At 53.2% G+C, this 15,362-nt stretch overlaps 1 protein-coding gene across 2 annotated transcripts in view; it reads right to left on the bottom strand.

Annotated features, from left to right (window-relative positions):
- Nucleotides 1-15,362, bottom strand: part of ZNF423 (zinc finger protein 423) — a 324,559-nt gene that overhangs the window by 297,214 nt on the left and 11,983 nt on the right. The window contains exon 1 of one of the 2 annotated variants that reach the window (XM_036106327.2): nt 6,870-7,531. The exons of the other annotated variant lie outside the window; for it this stretch is intronic. The gene's annotated coding sequence lies outside the window, so the exon portion shown is untranslated. Of the gene's footprint in view, nt 1-6,869; nt 7,532-15,362 lie in introns of those variants that run through there. 2 annotated transcript variants of the gene reach the window in all.

Below are 15,362 nucleotides of genomic sequence, written 5' to 3'. Positions count from 1 at the left end.
AATCCAGTCCTGAGCAATCAAAGGGTCAAAATACAGATCATAAAGATTAGAGGAGGGAGAGAAAGGGAGAAAAAGTTACTTTTAATGACACCATCCAGTAATAAGGAGCTAAAGAAACCTCAAAATGCCTGAGTCCACATTCCTGCTCTAATAAATAGAGGTCAGAGGTCAGAGGTCACCATGAACTCTTTCTTTGCTCATTTTATCTCTGTAATATCCCTAGGAGGTGGGGACGTTTTCCTATTCTATAGTTGGAGAAACTAAAAGCAAATAAAGTCACAGTGAGGAGGACAGGCACCAGAGCCAAGAGGCCTGAGTTCAAATTCCCACTCTTCCATTCACCTGCTGTGTGATCTGGGGCCTCAGAGCCTCGGGTTCCTCAACTGTAAAATGGGGATAATGTAACTACCACTCAGGTGTTGTGAGGATAACAAGAAACCACTAGACAAAAGGCACTGAGCCCCACGCGTGGTTTCCACCCAGGGCTGTCCATGATGAAGGCCTGGAGATATAGCAGGATCTATGGAAGCTACTTTCCTAAGGGATGTCCAAGACACCCAGGCCCGGGGGCAGAGCGGTGCCGAGAGAACAAGCTGCAAGCATTAACCAGTTTCACCCACTTGCTTTGTTGCTTCTGCCTTTTCCTCCTACAAAGTGGAGGCTCCAGAAAAGCCATCAATTATCTGAGGGCCCTGGCTGCCAAGGTCAGGTTGACTAGGGTGTGGGGCAGACCCGGATCCAGCCAGGATCTTTTGCCCAGCCATTGCCTTACTGGACAGGTAACCTTCTGGGCCCACCCAACACAAGATTTTAAATGTGTCAGAAGCGGCTTCCAAGTCATTCCGGCCAAGCCTGCTGACCAAGCCGGGCGACACCACTTGCGTCTAAAAAACAGTCTGAGATCATGAAACGCCTGTCTTCTGGGGGCAGTAGGCTCTAAAGGGAGCCGCTAAGGAGGAGGCCAGGAATGTTCTGAGCAAAGCTAAGCTCCTGGGAATAAGGGTGTGACCTCCCAAAATGACTCCTTTTCCAGATCCCTGCCCTTGGCCAATATGGACATCAGGAGGCCTGGAACCCGCAGCCCCTGGGGCAGAGCCATTGGGCCCAGAGGAAGCTCCTCAAAGAGGCAGGGCCGGAGCCTACATCTCCTAACAGAGCAGAGCAGGGCACCCAGAGAGCTTCCCGGCCAATCACTGAGCCTCAAGCCTGCAGGATACCAGCTGAGTGGACCCACTGAAACCAGGATCCCAGATCCCCCCGGGGCCAGGCAGGCACATCCATGAGCGACCTTTGCACAGGGAACTGGGATGAACATACCCCACCCGCAGGAGCGGCCTCCACCCCCACCACCAGGATTGCTGCCAGGCAAGACCATGGGCCTCGCAATCCCAGATCTGCCCATTTGTTAAGAGAGATAAGCAAGAAATCTGGATGAATTTTTCTGTGAAATCTCCAGAATTTTAAATGTTGGTTTGTTTCTTTTAAGCACAGCACAACCCAATCAAAACATATCTCTGGGAAACACTGGGCCTCAGGCCACCAGTTTGCAACCTTAATCCAAAAGGATGGAAAAGCAACAAAAAGGGGTAGATGCTCAGGTCTGCAGCTTTCCTCCCGCTCACCGAAGCCCACCCCCCACCTCCACCCCCCACCTCCACCCCCTTCCCTAGGACCCCCTTGCCAGCCCCTGATTGCAATGGGGTTCACATGCGTAGGAGGGTTTCTCTGCCTCCATAAGCTCCGCCCAGCAGGCAATACCCACGGCCCAGGACTCGGGAAACACCTCTCCACCGAGAAAACCCTCAGCACTTGGCTCTTCGTGGAGGCTGAGTTTCCTCCCCGACCAGGATGGATTTCCGTGCGGGGGAGGAAAGGCCTGCGCATGCGCCCCCGGCTCCAGACCCTGGTATTCACAGTTTCAAAACTGCAAGTGATTATTTTGTTTCATAAGAACAATCGCTATGCAAATGAAACCTCCAGCTAATACAAACAGGGCAGTTAAATTCACTTGCCAGTGTTTATGAAAAGAAATTCGGCCGGGCCCTGACCAAGCAGCTAAGAAAATGTTTAATCACAAGATACATTTGAGTGAGGAAATTAAGCAAATAAGAAAAGATGCTCTGACTTGGCTCCCTGAGCCCCCCCCCCCCCCCGGCCACCTCCCACCCCTCCTTTATTCAGCAAAACAATGATGGTGAAATGAAAAGGTTCCCAGGGGACGGGCAGATGTCGAGACTCAGAGGAGGAAAAGCCAGAGAATGAGGCAGAGATGAGGCTCCCAAATTCGAACAGCCCCCTCAGGGTCTACCCACCCCATTTTTTGCAGTTGTCTTTTTGGCGGGGTTGTGGGAAGGGAGGAGGGAGAGAATGTGCGGTTCAGCAGGGCTGGCCGGGAGGGTGCACAGACCGTCCCCACTGACCCGTGGCTCCTACAGGCGACAGCACTGGAAGCCAGGACACATCCTGTACTGGGAGCGCTGCTCACGCCTGTGGCCAGGCCCTGGACCACAGGACTAGGGCTCAGGATGGGGCCTTGACTTCCCGAAGCCTGCTGCAGGTCAGGGGGCAGGCTCGGGGGCCCAGGCAACACCAGAGCAGGGCAGAGTGACTGGGACTCAGGCGGGATCCCTGGGGGGAGGAGCTCAAGTCCTGAGAGGGCCATGCAGGAACCCCAGAGCAGTAAACAGCCCCAGTGTCAGGAGGGATTCTAGAATGTTAGAGCAAAGAAAAACTCATGTCATCGGGCTTGCTTGGGCTCCAAGCCCTGTGGTTCCACCACGTGGAGCCCGTGTGACTTCAAACAAGTTACTTTCCCTTTCTGTGCCTCAGTTGCCTTCTCTTTCAAATCGGGATTTGGAAAGCATGCCTCACCACGCTGTTGTGTAATACAGTGAGATCATCCACGTAACATGCTTAGCCGAGTCCCAGAAACTTAGTAAGTGCTCGATAAAGGGCAGGTGTCAGGCCCAAATCCCTCAGTGCCCAGAGAGGGTTGCCGGGTTTCCCTCAGCCACCCAGATTTAACTACAGGCTCAGAACTGGACCCCAGCTCCAGGCCCTCCAGCAGATTTAGGGGAAGAATGGGTGGAGGCTAGGGCTTGGCCTTGCAGAGGCCCCTCTGGGAAGAGCACTCGGCAAGGAGGCTGGAGGCAGCGGTGGTAGGAGGGACCTCTGGAGCCGAAGCTCCCTGGGGCTGGGGGAAACCGGAGCCTGGCCCTGGCAGGGCCTCCCAGGGGCCCAGGCAGGGGCAGCTGTCCAGAACGGTCTGTCCATGGAGGGGGCAGGGAGGCTGCCACTCGGAGCACGCCGTGTGCCAGTCCCTGGGGCCGGGCCGGCTCAGCCTGCTGGCTCCATCCAGAGCCCGCCCCAAGGGATGCTGGGGGAGGCAGCCAGGACCAGAGCCGCTGGCTGCGCACTCCCCTCCCCCAGCAACAGGGGACTAAAGTGGGTCAAGGAGGAAGGAGGGGGCCCAGGAGGCCTGGGGGAGGGGCCCGAGGAGCTCAGAAGGCACCCAGAGGGAGGGGACCGGGGGAGGATGCACGGCAAAGCAAAACCATGTGTGCAGTGGGCCTTGGGGGGCCAGGGCAGAGAAGTGCAGAGGCTGCCGTGGACTTGGGGGTTCTCAAAATCACCTCAGAATCAACTGTAGGGGGACCTTCGCCCTGGCTCCTGCCCCTAGAGGGTCGGTCCTTCTCTTTCTCCCACCCCTGGCCTTGGGGGCTCCATTTCCCCCAACACCTCAGCCTCTTCCAGAGCCACACACCCAACAGCCCTCCCCCACCCCACCAAGGGTCTGTGAGGAACTCTCAGTCAGCTTTGGCCCTCTGGCTCAGACCTGGAGGTGGGCTCAAACCAGGAGGTGTGGTCCGAGGACGGTGGGGAGAAGCCATCTAGCTGACCCCATCCTGGCCCCAAGCTCAGCAGAACTGTGGCAATGCCAGGCCAAGTCAGACCCCGGTCAGCAGGGAGAAGAGAGTGAGCCCCATGTCCCCCTAGGGGTGTCCTTGGGGAACCTGGTGTGAAATGAAAGGAAAAGAGGCAGGAAATGCCAAACTAGGCTGTTCCCCTGCCAGGAGGGGAAAGCCAGGCCCCAGACTCCTCAAGGGTAGGGGCTGGGGGCCACAGTTCAGCCCACGGAGACGTGGACTGGCAGTCAGCCTCCACCCCTGGCTGGCCCTGGCCCAATTATCGGCTTCTCTCCCTTCTCTCCCAGCTCCCCCACCCTGCATGGCCCAAAAAAAAAAAAGGAAACAACCACCCAGGCAACTCGATATGGTCCAGAAACCTCCAGGGTCCCTGGGTTCCAGGAAGCGGGCGCAGGAGGGGGTGGAGGGCAGGGAATGCAGAGGGTCGGTGCCCAGGGAGGGGGATCTGAAGGGGGGGTGGGAGGAGCTGCTGCTCCCAGGCCTCTCAGCCAGGATGGGCACCGGGTAAGGGGCAGCCTGGAAACCTGCCCCAGGAGAGGTATGCACCCCTGGGTTCAAACTCAAGCTCAGGGGGAAATGTTGAGGGGGATGAAGCTGCAGGCTCAGAGGCCAGGCCTTGGGCCCAAAGGGCCGTGTGAGTGGAAACAGAGAGGCCCAGAGGATAGGGCCCTTTAAATCTTTGAGTCCCTCAGCAAGGCCACCCACCCCCAACCAGCACATCCAAGATTCCTGGGCTGAGCCAGCTGGACTCTTGGGGCCTGGCTAGGGGTAGGGGCACAGCAGAAGGGAGGACTCCCCACCTAAATGCAGCAAGCAAGCACCTCCCCTTCCAACCTAGCAGAACAGGGGGGTGGGCCTGGCTGGGTGTGCAGTTCCCAAGAAACGGGGAAGCAAGTACAGTCCTGTCCCCTGCCCACCCCAAATGTCCCTCATCCTCCCACCCCCCACCTGTCCAAGCTGCTTCTTGCCCAAGTGAACTTTAGGAGCAGGCCCAGGCAGGCAGGAAGGGGGGAGGGTAAGGGGGTGTGAACTTGGCCACCAGTTGGGTCCTCAGGGGGAACATGGTGTTACCAACCTCAGAGTTCATAACTGTTTATGGGTCTGTTTCCCAGCCCAGCGTGGGCTCCTGGGGGAAGGGAGGCCTGCTCATTCACCAGGAATGGAGAAGGTGGCCCAGGGAGTGACTCAGGCAGGCACCACGGTGTCAGGCAGCCCAGCTGTGACATGTGACTTTGGATCTCAGGTTGACACTCGGAGTTTCCTCACCTGCAGGATGGCAACCATAATGGTACCGATTTCAGAGGGCTGTTGAGGGGATTCCTGAGAAATTGTGTAGAAAGCATTCAGCATGCACGGGGCACACAGCTCAGTAAAAATTATCAATGCATGCCCTTATCCTTTCTCACTGCCTCTGGGGCCCAAGCCACACCGTCTCCAGAGAGAAAAGCAAACTTGGAACTCTCCTAACAAAACGAAGGCAAGACACGATGCACAGAGACGTCTGCGGTGGACAGGCCCAGCCCCACCCCATATGTCTGAATGGGGAACCGTGCTCAAACTCAGAACTCATGACAGGCCTCGCACGGCCCCGGAGAGCCCACGCAATGGGTGGGTTGTGGCAATGAAGACAGAGAATTCAGAATAAAGGCCATTCAGACACCCAGTTCAGACTGAACTGTGGATGGAGCAGGCCGTAGAGACAACCGTGTTCTCACAGTCCTGGCTGGAGGTGCTGGGAACGGAGGCAGCTTGGACACTTAGGTGACAGTAATTGACGTCCACATTCCCTTCCACCTCCAACCCTAACAGGGCGCAGAGTGGGCCCCAGGCCCTGGTGAGCCAGGGCCTGGGGGTTAGGCCCCCTGTGACCTTGGAAATGAGCAGCCTGCCTGACAGCTGGACAAGGGATGTGTGAGTCAGGGCAAGGCTATGAGTCTGGACCTCCCTTTCTCACCTGGGAAATGAGGAAGGATCCCCTCCAACCTACTGCCTGGGTACTTGGAGGTGCCTGTGAGAACCTCTGGAACCATGCGACGCTCAGAGGTCATGCAAACGTTGGGAGTATTCATGCTCCAGTTACGGGGGCCCATCCTGGGGACTCTTCTAGAAGGGACCAGCAGACCACCCCAAGCCCAACAACCTCCTTCACTACCCTCTCCTGCCTCCTTCTTCCAGAAAAGCCCACTGCACTTGTCCCCGCCCCTCCAGGCACACATCCGCTAAATTCCCCCTGATTCTGTCCCCGCAGGTCCTCATGGACTGGGAGCATGGCCTTTCCTTCTCCCTCCTCCCCGCACAGGGCCGAGCCCAAGGCAAGGGGGTGGCATCCCTGGGCATGAGTTCAGAGCCAAAGGGCACCAGCCACCTCCCTCTGCAGTTCCCTCTCATCCTCCAGGCCAGCTAACACTTGGCCACCTCTGAAATGCCCCCCACAAGGACAACACTGCCCAAGGCTGACAAGCCATAGCAGTCTCGCCATGAAAAATGACCTAATGGTGTCTATCTTCACACTTTATTGTCATTCTCGCTCCCCCTGCCCCCAACTAAACTGTAAGCTCCCTGAAGGCAGGGACCCAGCTCCTTTCACCCACCACTGCGCACGCAGCCACAGCGTAAGACCTAGCACAGAATCAGAAAGGAATGAAGTCAGAAAGGACCCAGCTAGTCAGTGAATGAGAGAATTTGAAAGTGGCAAAAAACACAAGAATCATTACTCACATCCGTTTGCCAATCTTCTGTCTGTAATTTTTTGAACATAAGTGCACTCGAAATTGCACTCCGGCGCCCCTATACCCCTTACACGCGCGCCTGGGCGCCGTGTCGCCGGAGGACCTGCGTTCCAATCCTGTCTAGTCCTAGCTGCGGGACATTGGGCCATTTAATTTGCCCCCCCCTTATGCCTCAATTTCCTCCTCTGTGAAACGGGATAATCGCAGTACCTACCTCAGAGGACTGCTGGGGCGCGCAAATGAATTAAACGAGTGTGAAGTGCTCAAAAGCCATCAATGACACTTATTTTTTTATTATTATGCACTGAGGGATGGCCCAAACGGTCAACTACCCTCCGCGGGCCCCGCCCCAGAGCTGAGGGCCAATCAGTGCGCCAGTCCCCAGAGGGCCCCCCGGGGGCACATCTGGCCAGCGGAGCCCAGCAGCCCACCCACGGGCCGGCCGCCAGCTGTGGGCTAGGCGCCGCCGCCGCCGCCCGCCCGCCCGCCGCCCCCGCCCCGGGCCTGGGACTCAGGAGTCCTGGGGGCGCCGGCTGGGCCCGGCCGGCCCCAGACTCGGAGGGGCGGGGGCGGCCCGCGGTGCAGAACAAGCCGAGGCCCCCCTCGGGGCAGCGCGAGCGAGCGCCGCAGCCCGCGCCTTCCCAGCCGGTCCCCCGCCGCGGCCGCTTTGTGCCCAAACCTGGGCCTGAGTTATTGCGCCGCAGCCATGGAGCCCTCCCGGGCGGGGGCCGGCCCGACGCGTTCCCAGGACGGCCGCCTCAAAGGGGTCCCGGGGCCGCTCCCGCGGGGGGGTGGGAGACAGAGCCGGGCCGGGAGGGGCCGCGTTCCCAAGCGCCCGGCTCGGCCCGCCGGCCCCGCCCAGGCCCCGCCCCCAGGCCCCGCCCCATCTCCTCCCCCTCCACCCACCTCGGCCCGGACCTCCTCTCCCTCCCCCACCGCTTCCCCTTGCCCTTCCTCATCCCTGCTCCCGGGACCCAGATCACCCGCGGCAGCTCTGCAGACTGACCCCAGGAGGGCCCTAGGGGCCCCCAAATCCCACCTCTGCTCCAGGAAATCTCTGCTCTCCCCCATCCCACTAGCCTCGGGCCACAGCCCTGGCTTGGAAAAGGGTTGGATTCTGGGCTGGGCCTCTGAGGGAATGGGTTGTGGGAGTCTCCTGGCCTCATTTTCCCATCTGTCAGATGCCGGGGGGGGGGGGGGGGGGGGGCGGAATGTGGGTCCAGTGCCAGGCACTGGGGACGTGACAGTGACCGACACAGGCAGGGGCTCTGCCGCGCGGTGCTCACAGCCTGCTCAGCCGGCTGCCCAGGGAGGGACCATCCCTGGGCCCTCCATGCTGACTGGCACAAGCTAACAGTGAGATAGGACTGCATGGTTTGGGGAGGGACGGGGGAGAGTGACACTGAAGGTCCTAGCTCAAGACTGGGATCCAGAAGCCTCCTTTGCCCCATCAAACCCTCTGGCCACCCAGGGAAGCCTATCTCCGAGGCCTGGACTCTGCCATGAAAAACAAAGAAGGCTGGGCCAGTGGTGGGTCCTCCCAACGTGGAATCAAGAGACCCAGAGAAGGACCCCCACCTCCCACATGCCCCAACCCCTTCAAAGTACCAAACACAAAGGCTTCCAGCCCCCAGGTCCCCTCATGCCCCCCCCATCACCCTGGGCTCAAGTGTCACTTCCCAGATGGCCCTGTCTGGACAGCCTCCTCCACCCCTCCCTGCCCTGCCTATCCCAGGATATGCTGTTTCCCAGAAATTATGTTACTGACCTGTGTACTTGTAGATGGCACCTCACCCCCACTAGAATAAACTTTCACCTGTTCACTGTTGTGGCTTCAGCACCTTGAACAGCCTGACACACAGTACGTACTGAATAAACATGTCTGAGATGAGTAAGTGAATGAATGAATGAACAGATAACGATAGTAGCCCCTTAAAAGCCTAGAAACCCACACTGTACCCAGACAAGAGGATTCCATGACTAGTGATCGAATAAGTTTGGAAACCAGAAACTATTAACATCTCTGAGAGTCCCACATTAGCATTTTAAAGGCTCTGAGAAGCCCTGAAAATTTCTAAAACTTTTAACTGTTTAATGCAGTGTTTGCCAAACGTGTCTGGCCACAGAAAACATTTTTTTTATTCTTTTGGTAGAACATCAACAAAATCCTGGAATACATTTTGGGAAACATCAATGTAAGCTCACTTCTCACCCTCAAAACCATGACTTTACATGGCAAAATGAATCTTAAGAAAGAAAATGGCAAAATGAATCTTAAGAAGGAAAATGGTAAAATGAATCTTAAGAAAGAAAAAAGGACTTGCTGCTTTCGTTTGGTGGCATCAAGTCAAGCATGGTGCTTGGCACATAGTAGGTGCTCCAAAAAGATCTGAATGAATGGATATAAAGTAAATTCATGAATAAAGTCTACCAGCCAGGTGTATTTTCTCTGCCCCTGTACTGATAGTCTGGACCATGCAAGCAATGACAAGAATCTCTTCCCTTGGGAGGCTGGCACACACGTACATCCATGTACCTACATAGAAAACCCAAGCTAGTACACACGCACACACACACACACTCATACACACACACACACACACGTACAACCATTCAGAGGCATATGCCTCCCACACAGTCACCTTTCCTGTGCCTGGCCAGTGTGTCCCTTAAGAAAAGCAACTGTCCTGGAAGTGCCTGAGTGGCTCAGGTCATGATCCCAGGGTCCTGGGATGGAGCCCGCATCAGGCTCCCTGCTCAGCGGGGAGCCTGTTTCTGCCCCTCCCCCCGCTCATGCCCTCCCCACAGCGCGTGCACGCACTCACTCTCTCTCTCTCTCTCTCTCTCTCTCTCTCTCTGTCTTAAATAAATAAATAAAATCTTATGAAAGAGAAAGAGAGAAAGGAAGGAAGGAAGGAGAAGAAAGAAAGAAAGAAAGAAGAAAGAAAGAAAGAAAGAAAGAAAGAAAGAAAGAGAAAGAGAAAAGAAAGAAAGAAAGAAAGAAAGAAAGAAAGAAAGAAAGAAAGAAAGAAAGAAAGAAAGAAAGAAAGGCAACTGTCCTTGGTGGGATGGAGAGGACATGAGGGCTGGAGAAGGCTCATTCACAATCTGGCAACTCCCAGAGGGTAGGGTCACTCCAGGAGGTGACAAATTAAAAGCTAGATTTTTTTCCCACCCATTTTCTCCAGCTCAATTGTACAGGCGAGAGAGAAAGAATGGCAAAGTTAGGCTGCCCCAAGTATGACTCCCACTCGAACCCTCCAGATGGCCATTTCTGTTTGACAAAGCCTTTCCTCACTGCTCCTGAGATTTCACCTTCACACCTCTCCAGGGAGTGGAGTCCCAATTTTGCAGAAAATGAAGCTGAAGCTTACCAACAACACGGTGAGGATGTGGGTGGGATAAGGTGGGAGCCCAGGTACACTTAAGAATCCCCCCCACACCCCAGAAGCTTGGGTGTCCCATGTTGTTCCCAAGGCAGGCCCTGGAACAGTGGCGACAGCAAGATCCACCCCCGCTTTGCCCTGCCCTCAGGTGCAAGTCTGCCACAAGGTCATCATATGACCTTGGACATCTGACTTGCCCTCTCTGGGAAAATCTGATCATTCACATCAGAAGGGAAGCTCAGCTGAGGATTCTCTAAGATCCATTATTGCTCATGAACAAGAAAGCCTGAGGCCCCCACGTGAATGGTCAGAAATGAGTGTCCAGGTTAAATGAGATACTGCTTGTAAAGTGCCTTGCCCAGGGCCTGCATACAAGTTGTGTTCATTAAATGTTAGCTGCTCTTGGTGTTGTCTTTCCATCCTTCTGGGTTCAAATCAAACACTACCCCTCTGCCAGATCTTGCTTGAGTCCCTCCATCAAAAGGAATCCCTCCAGGGTCTCCTGGCTGGCTCAGTCAATACAGCATGTGACTCTCATCTCAGGGTCATGAGTTTGAGCCCCACACTGGGTGTAGAGATTACTTAAAAAAAAAAAAGGAACCCCTCCAACCTCTCTCAGTCCTCATCCTGTACCTCCACCTTGGGCTGCCCTATCCGGCCCTGTGGTTAGGGTCTTATATTCTCTCTAGACTGTGAATTACCTGAGGGCATGTCTTCCTTTTGGTTCATCTCTGCATCCACCTTGGAACACAGGCTAAGAGTCTCACCTGGATAAAATACTCAAGATTTAGATGGAAGGGAAGGGAGGGGAAGGATGGATGACAGATGGATGTATGGATGGTTGGGTGGATAATGAATGGATGATGGATGGATAAATGGATGATGGATGGATGATGATGAATGGATGATAGATGGATGATAAATGGATAGATGGATGATGGACAGATGGATGGATGATGGGTGGATGATGGATGGATAGATGGATGATGGATGGGTAATAGATGGGAGATGGATGGATGAATGGATGGGTGGATGGGTGATGGGTGGATGGGTGATGGATGGATGGGTGGATGGGTGATGGATGGATGGATGGGTGGATGGGTGATGGATGGATGGATAGATGGATGGATGGATGATGGACGGGTGATGGATTGATGATGGATGTGTGATGGATGGATGATGGATAGATGGATGATGGATAGATGATGGATGGATAATGGATGAGTGGATAGATGATGGATAGATAGATGGATAAATGATGGATGGGTAGATGATGAACAGATGATGGATGGATAGATGGATAGAAAGATGATTGGAAGGAAGAAAAAACACGACTAAAGAACTAGTTGAGGGAAAGAAATGCCCAAACCCTCAAGCTCCACATTCAGTGCAGCAGTGCCCCTTCCTGAAGAATAAATAAAAATAGTCCATAAACATAAGGAAAATGGTCAATCCAGCTAGTAATCAGGGAAATACAAATTAAAAGGCGAGCTCTTTCTTGCCTGTCAGATTGGCAAAAAGAGAAAGGGGGAAGAAGAAGGAGGAAAAAGAAGAGGGAGGAGGAGGAGGAGGAAGAGGATGAGAAAAAAGAGAACACATCAGCACGTGGGTAAGAGTTAGGAGAGACCCGCACTTGCGCACTGCAGAAGGGTACGTCGGTACACCCTTTGTGGAGGGCGATGAGCAAATATCTATCAAATTTTCAAGTGACTACACTTCGACCTAACAAGTCCACTTCTAGGAATCTAGCCTAAGAAACACAAAGATTTATAAATTCGAAAGCTCCTTGCTTCATTGTTTGTAACAGCAAAAACTAGAAACAACTAAATGTCCATCAACAGAGAATTGTAAATAGATTCTGGTGCACCCATTCTATCGAATGATGGCTGTTGCAGTGGAGCAAATCTACAATACCAACATGATGGTATCTCCTAGATGAACGGTTCTTAACCCTGGCTACTCACTCAAATTCCCCAGGAAGCACAAGGAAGGAGGAAAGGAAGGAAGGAAGGAAGGAAGGAAGGAAGGAAGGAAGGAAGGAAGGAAGGAAGGAAGGGAGGAGGGAGGGAGGGAGGGAAGGAAGGAAGGGAGGGAGGGAGGGAGGGAGGGAAGGAAGGGAGGGAGGGAGGGAAGGAAGGAAGGGAGGGAGGGAGGGAGGGAGGGAGGGAGAGAGGGAGGGAGGGAGGAAGAAATTGACCTAGGACCCCATCCTCGAAGAGTCTGGATTGTCTGATCTATAGTAGGGCCCAGACAATGTTATTCCTTGAAGTGCCTAAGATAATATTAATGTGCAACCAAGTTTGGAAACTCACTGCTACTTGAAAATAGCACATAACAGAAAGTATAATATAGTCAAGCGGTATATCATACTATATAGGGGTAAAATTATGTATGCGTGGGTATATATACATATGTTTGGTAAATGCACCACAAAAAAAGGTCTGGGGACAAAGACAACTGCAGATAACAGTGCTTCCCTCTGGGGAAGAAAGGGATTAAATTATTGAAGATGTGTCAGTCTTTTTTTTAAGATATGAATATAGATACCCCAAAAGGCAGGTCACACAGATGGGAGGGGAGCAGGACAGAACTCCTGTGCCTTTACTCATGGCCCCCTCTCCTAGCCCAGAGTCCGGGGACTTCTCCAGCCCTCAAAGAAAGCATGAACTTCTCTGTTGCTTTTTCTGGTCCATGGGCAGTTGTAAACAAAGGTAATGATTATCGGCGCAGGTTTGCTAGCTCTAGCAGTGAGACTCTGGGCAAGGTAGTTCTGTGCCTGTCTGGGCCTCTATGAAGCTGAGATCAGTCAGAGAGCTGAGGTGAGAACCGGAGGAACACATGGGAAGAGCTGAAGGCAGGGTCTGGCAGGGTAAGTCCCTCCATGTGTCCTCCCCAGTGATCTAGATTAGCCACGCTGGTTGCTTTCGATGTGCATATGGGGGACCCGGTCATCCTCTACCCACGTTATTCCTGGAATAGAGAAGCACCAGAGAACCTGCTCCAGTGATGTTTGGCAAAGCCCCTGGAGCCCAAAGAGCCAAGGACACCACCAGTTGAACTCTCAGACACCTGCAAAAACATCGACACTACAGTCAAGCCCTTGACGCTTATCTGACGTGCCCCTCCATGCTCAAGAGTCCAGAGCAAGGGAGGCCCCAGCTGCTCCACACAGGATTCCCTAGAGTTGCCTCTTCGGAATTCTCACTCTGTGGACTGGTCACTTTACAAAGTAAGTTGAAAAGACCAAACCATAGCTTTCTAGCTTGTTTTTTTTAAATACTTTTTATTTTGAGCCCAAATGTCCATCGACTATGAATGGATAAAGAAGAGGTGGTATAGGGACGCCTGGGTGGCTCAGTCATTAAGCGTCTGCCTTCGGCTCAGGTCATGATCCCAGGGTCCTGGGATCGAGCCCCGCATCGGGCTCCCTGCTCGGCGGGAAGCCTGCTTCTCCCTCTCCCACTCCCCCGCTTGTGTCCCCTCTCTCGCTGTGTCTCACTCTGTCAAATAAATAAATAAAATCTTTAAAAAAAAAAAAAGAAGACGTGGTGTGTATATATATATATGTGTATGTGTGTGTATATACATACACAATGAAATATTACTCTGCCATCAAAAAGAATGAAATCTTGCCATTTGCAACAACATGGATGGAGCCAGAGAGTATAACGCTAAGTGAAAGAAGTCAGCCAGAGAAAGACAAATATCATAGGATTTCCTCAGATGTGGAACTTAAGAAACAAAACAGATGAACACAGAGGAAGGGAAAAAATTAGAGATAGAAAGGGAGGGAGGCAAACCATAAGAAACTCTTAACTACAGAGAAGAAACTGAGGGTTGGTGGAGGGAGGTAGGCGGGAGATGGGCTAAATGGGTGATGAGTATTTTTTTTAAGATTTATTTATGCATTTATTTATTTACTTATTTATTTATTTGTGAGAGAGAGCATGCATGTGCTCGTGGCGGGGGGGGGCGGCGGGCAGAGGGAAAGAATCTCTGAGCACAGAGCCCCTCACCGGTCTCCACGTGGGGCTCCATCTCCCGATCCTGAGGTCATGACCTGAGCCAAAATCAAGAGTCAGATACTTAACTGACTGAGCCACACAGGCGCCCCTGGGTGATGGGTATTAAAGAGGGCACTTGTTATAATGAGCACGGGGTGTTATATATAAGTGATGAATCACTAAATTCTACACCTGAAACCAATCTTATCCTATATGTTAACTACCTAGAACTTAAATAAAAATTTGAAATCAAAAAAAAAGAAAGACAAACTTTATTTATTTTTTAAGTAAACTCTACCCCCAACATGAGGCTCCAACTCACGACCTGGAGATCAAGATTTGCATGCTCTACCCACTGAGCCAGCGAGGCGCCCCTAGCCTGTATTTTTTTTAAAACGAAAGCTTCTTGTGCTTTCCCCTTTTTATGTTCCAGGAATTAAAATCCTAAACCATCTAAGGCAGGTAGCTCAGCCAACCAGTTCCATCCCATTTCATAGACAGGGAAACTGAGGCCCATAGAGGGAGCTGTCCTGCCCAAGACCAGAGAGCATGTTTCCTCCAACCCACACTCCCACAACCCCAGAGAGAAATAAATCAATCTTGACCCAGGCCTTCCGCTAGAAGGGGATCTTTCCTTTTCATTCAGAGTTTTATTTAATTGCCAGGTTCCCTTGCAAACACATCCCATCTTCTCCTTCCTGCAAACTCCCCCCAACCCCAACCCTCACTCCTAGTGCTATTCAGGGGCAACGGGTCCCTGAAGGATGAGGGAGGTCCCAAAGGCCATTGAATCAAAGCTTGGCTGCACAGGCCCGGCCACCACCAAGCTGGCTCAGAGACGTCTGGTCCAGAGACACCCCGGGCCATGTGGCAGGAAGAGGTGGGGGAGGAGGTGGGATAGGGAGTTTATTCAATGAAAAGTTCTGTTTTATTTTGTTTTGTGTTTTTTTTAAAGATTTTATTTATTTATTTGACAGAGACAGAGAACACGAGAAGGGGGAGCGGCAGACAGAGGGAGAGGGAGAAGCAGGCTCCCTGCTAAGCAGGGAACCCGATGCGGGGCTCGATCCCAGGGGCCTGGGGTCATGACCTGAGCCGAAGGCAGACGTTCAACCGACTAAGCCACCCAGGCGCACCCTGTTTTATTTTGAATTAGTATTAGAATTTGCTTAGAGGGGCGCCTGGGTGGCTCAATTGGTTAAGCAGCTGCCTTGGGTTCAGGTCATGATGCTGCATATAATCCCCGCAACAGGTTCCCCGCTCAGCAGGGAGTCTGCTTCTCCCTCTCTCTCTGTCCCTCCCCCCTGCTCATGTTGG

Source organism: Halichoerus grypus, chromosome 15 (assembly GCF_964656455.1).
Source record: "Halichoerus grypus chromosome 15, mHalGry1.hap1.1, whole genome shotgun sequence".
NCBI lineage: Eukaryota > Metazoa > Chordata > Mammalia > Carnivora > Phocidae > Halichoerus > Halichoerus grypus.
The sequence above is the reverse complement of the archived record's forward strand: the minus strand, read 5'-3'. Positions and strand labels throughout refer to the sequence as shown.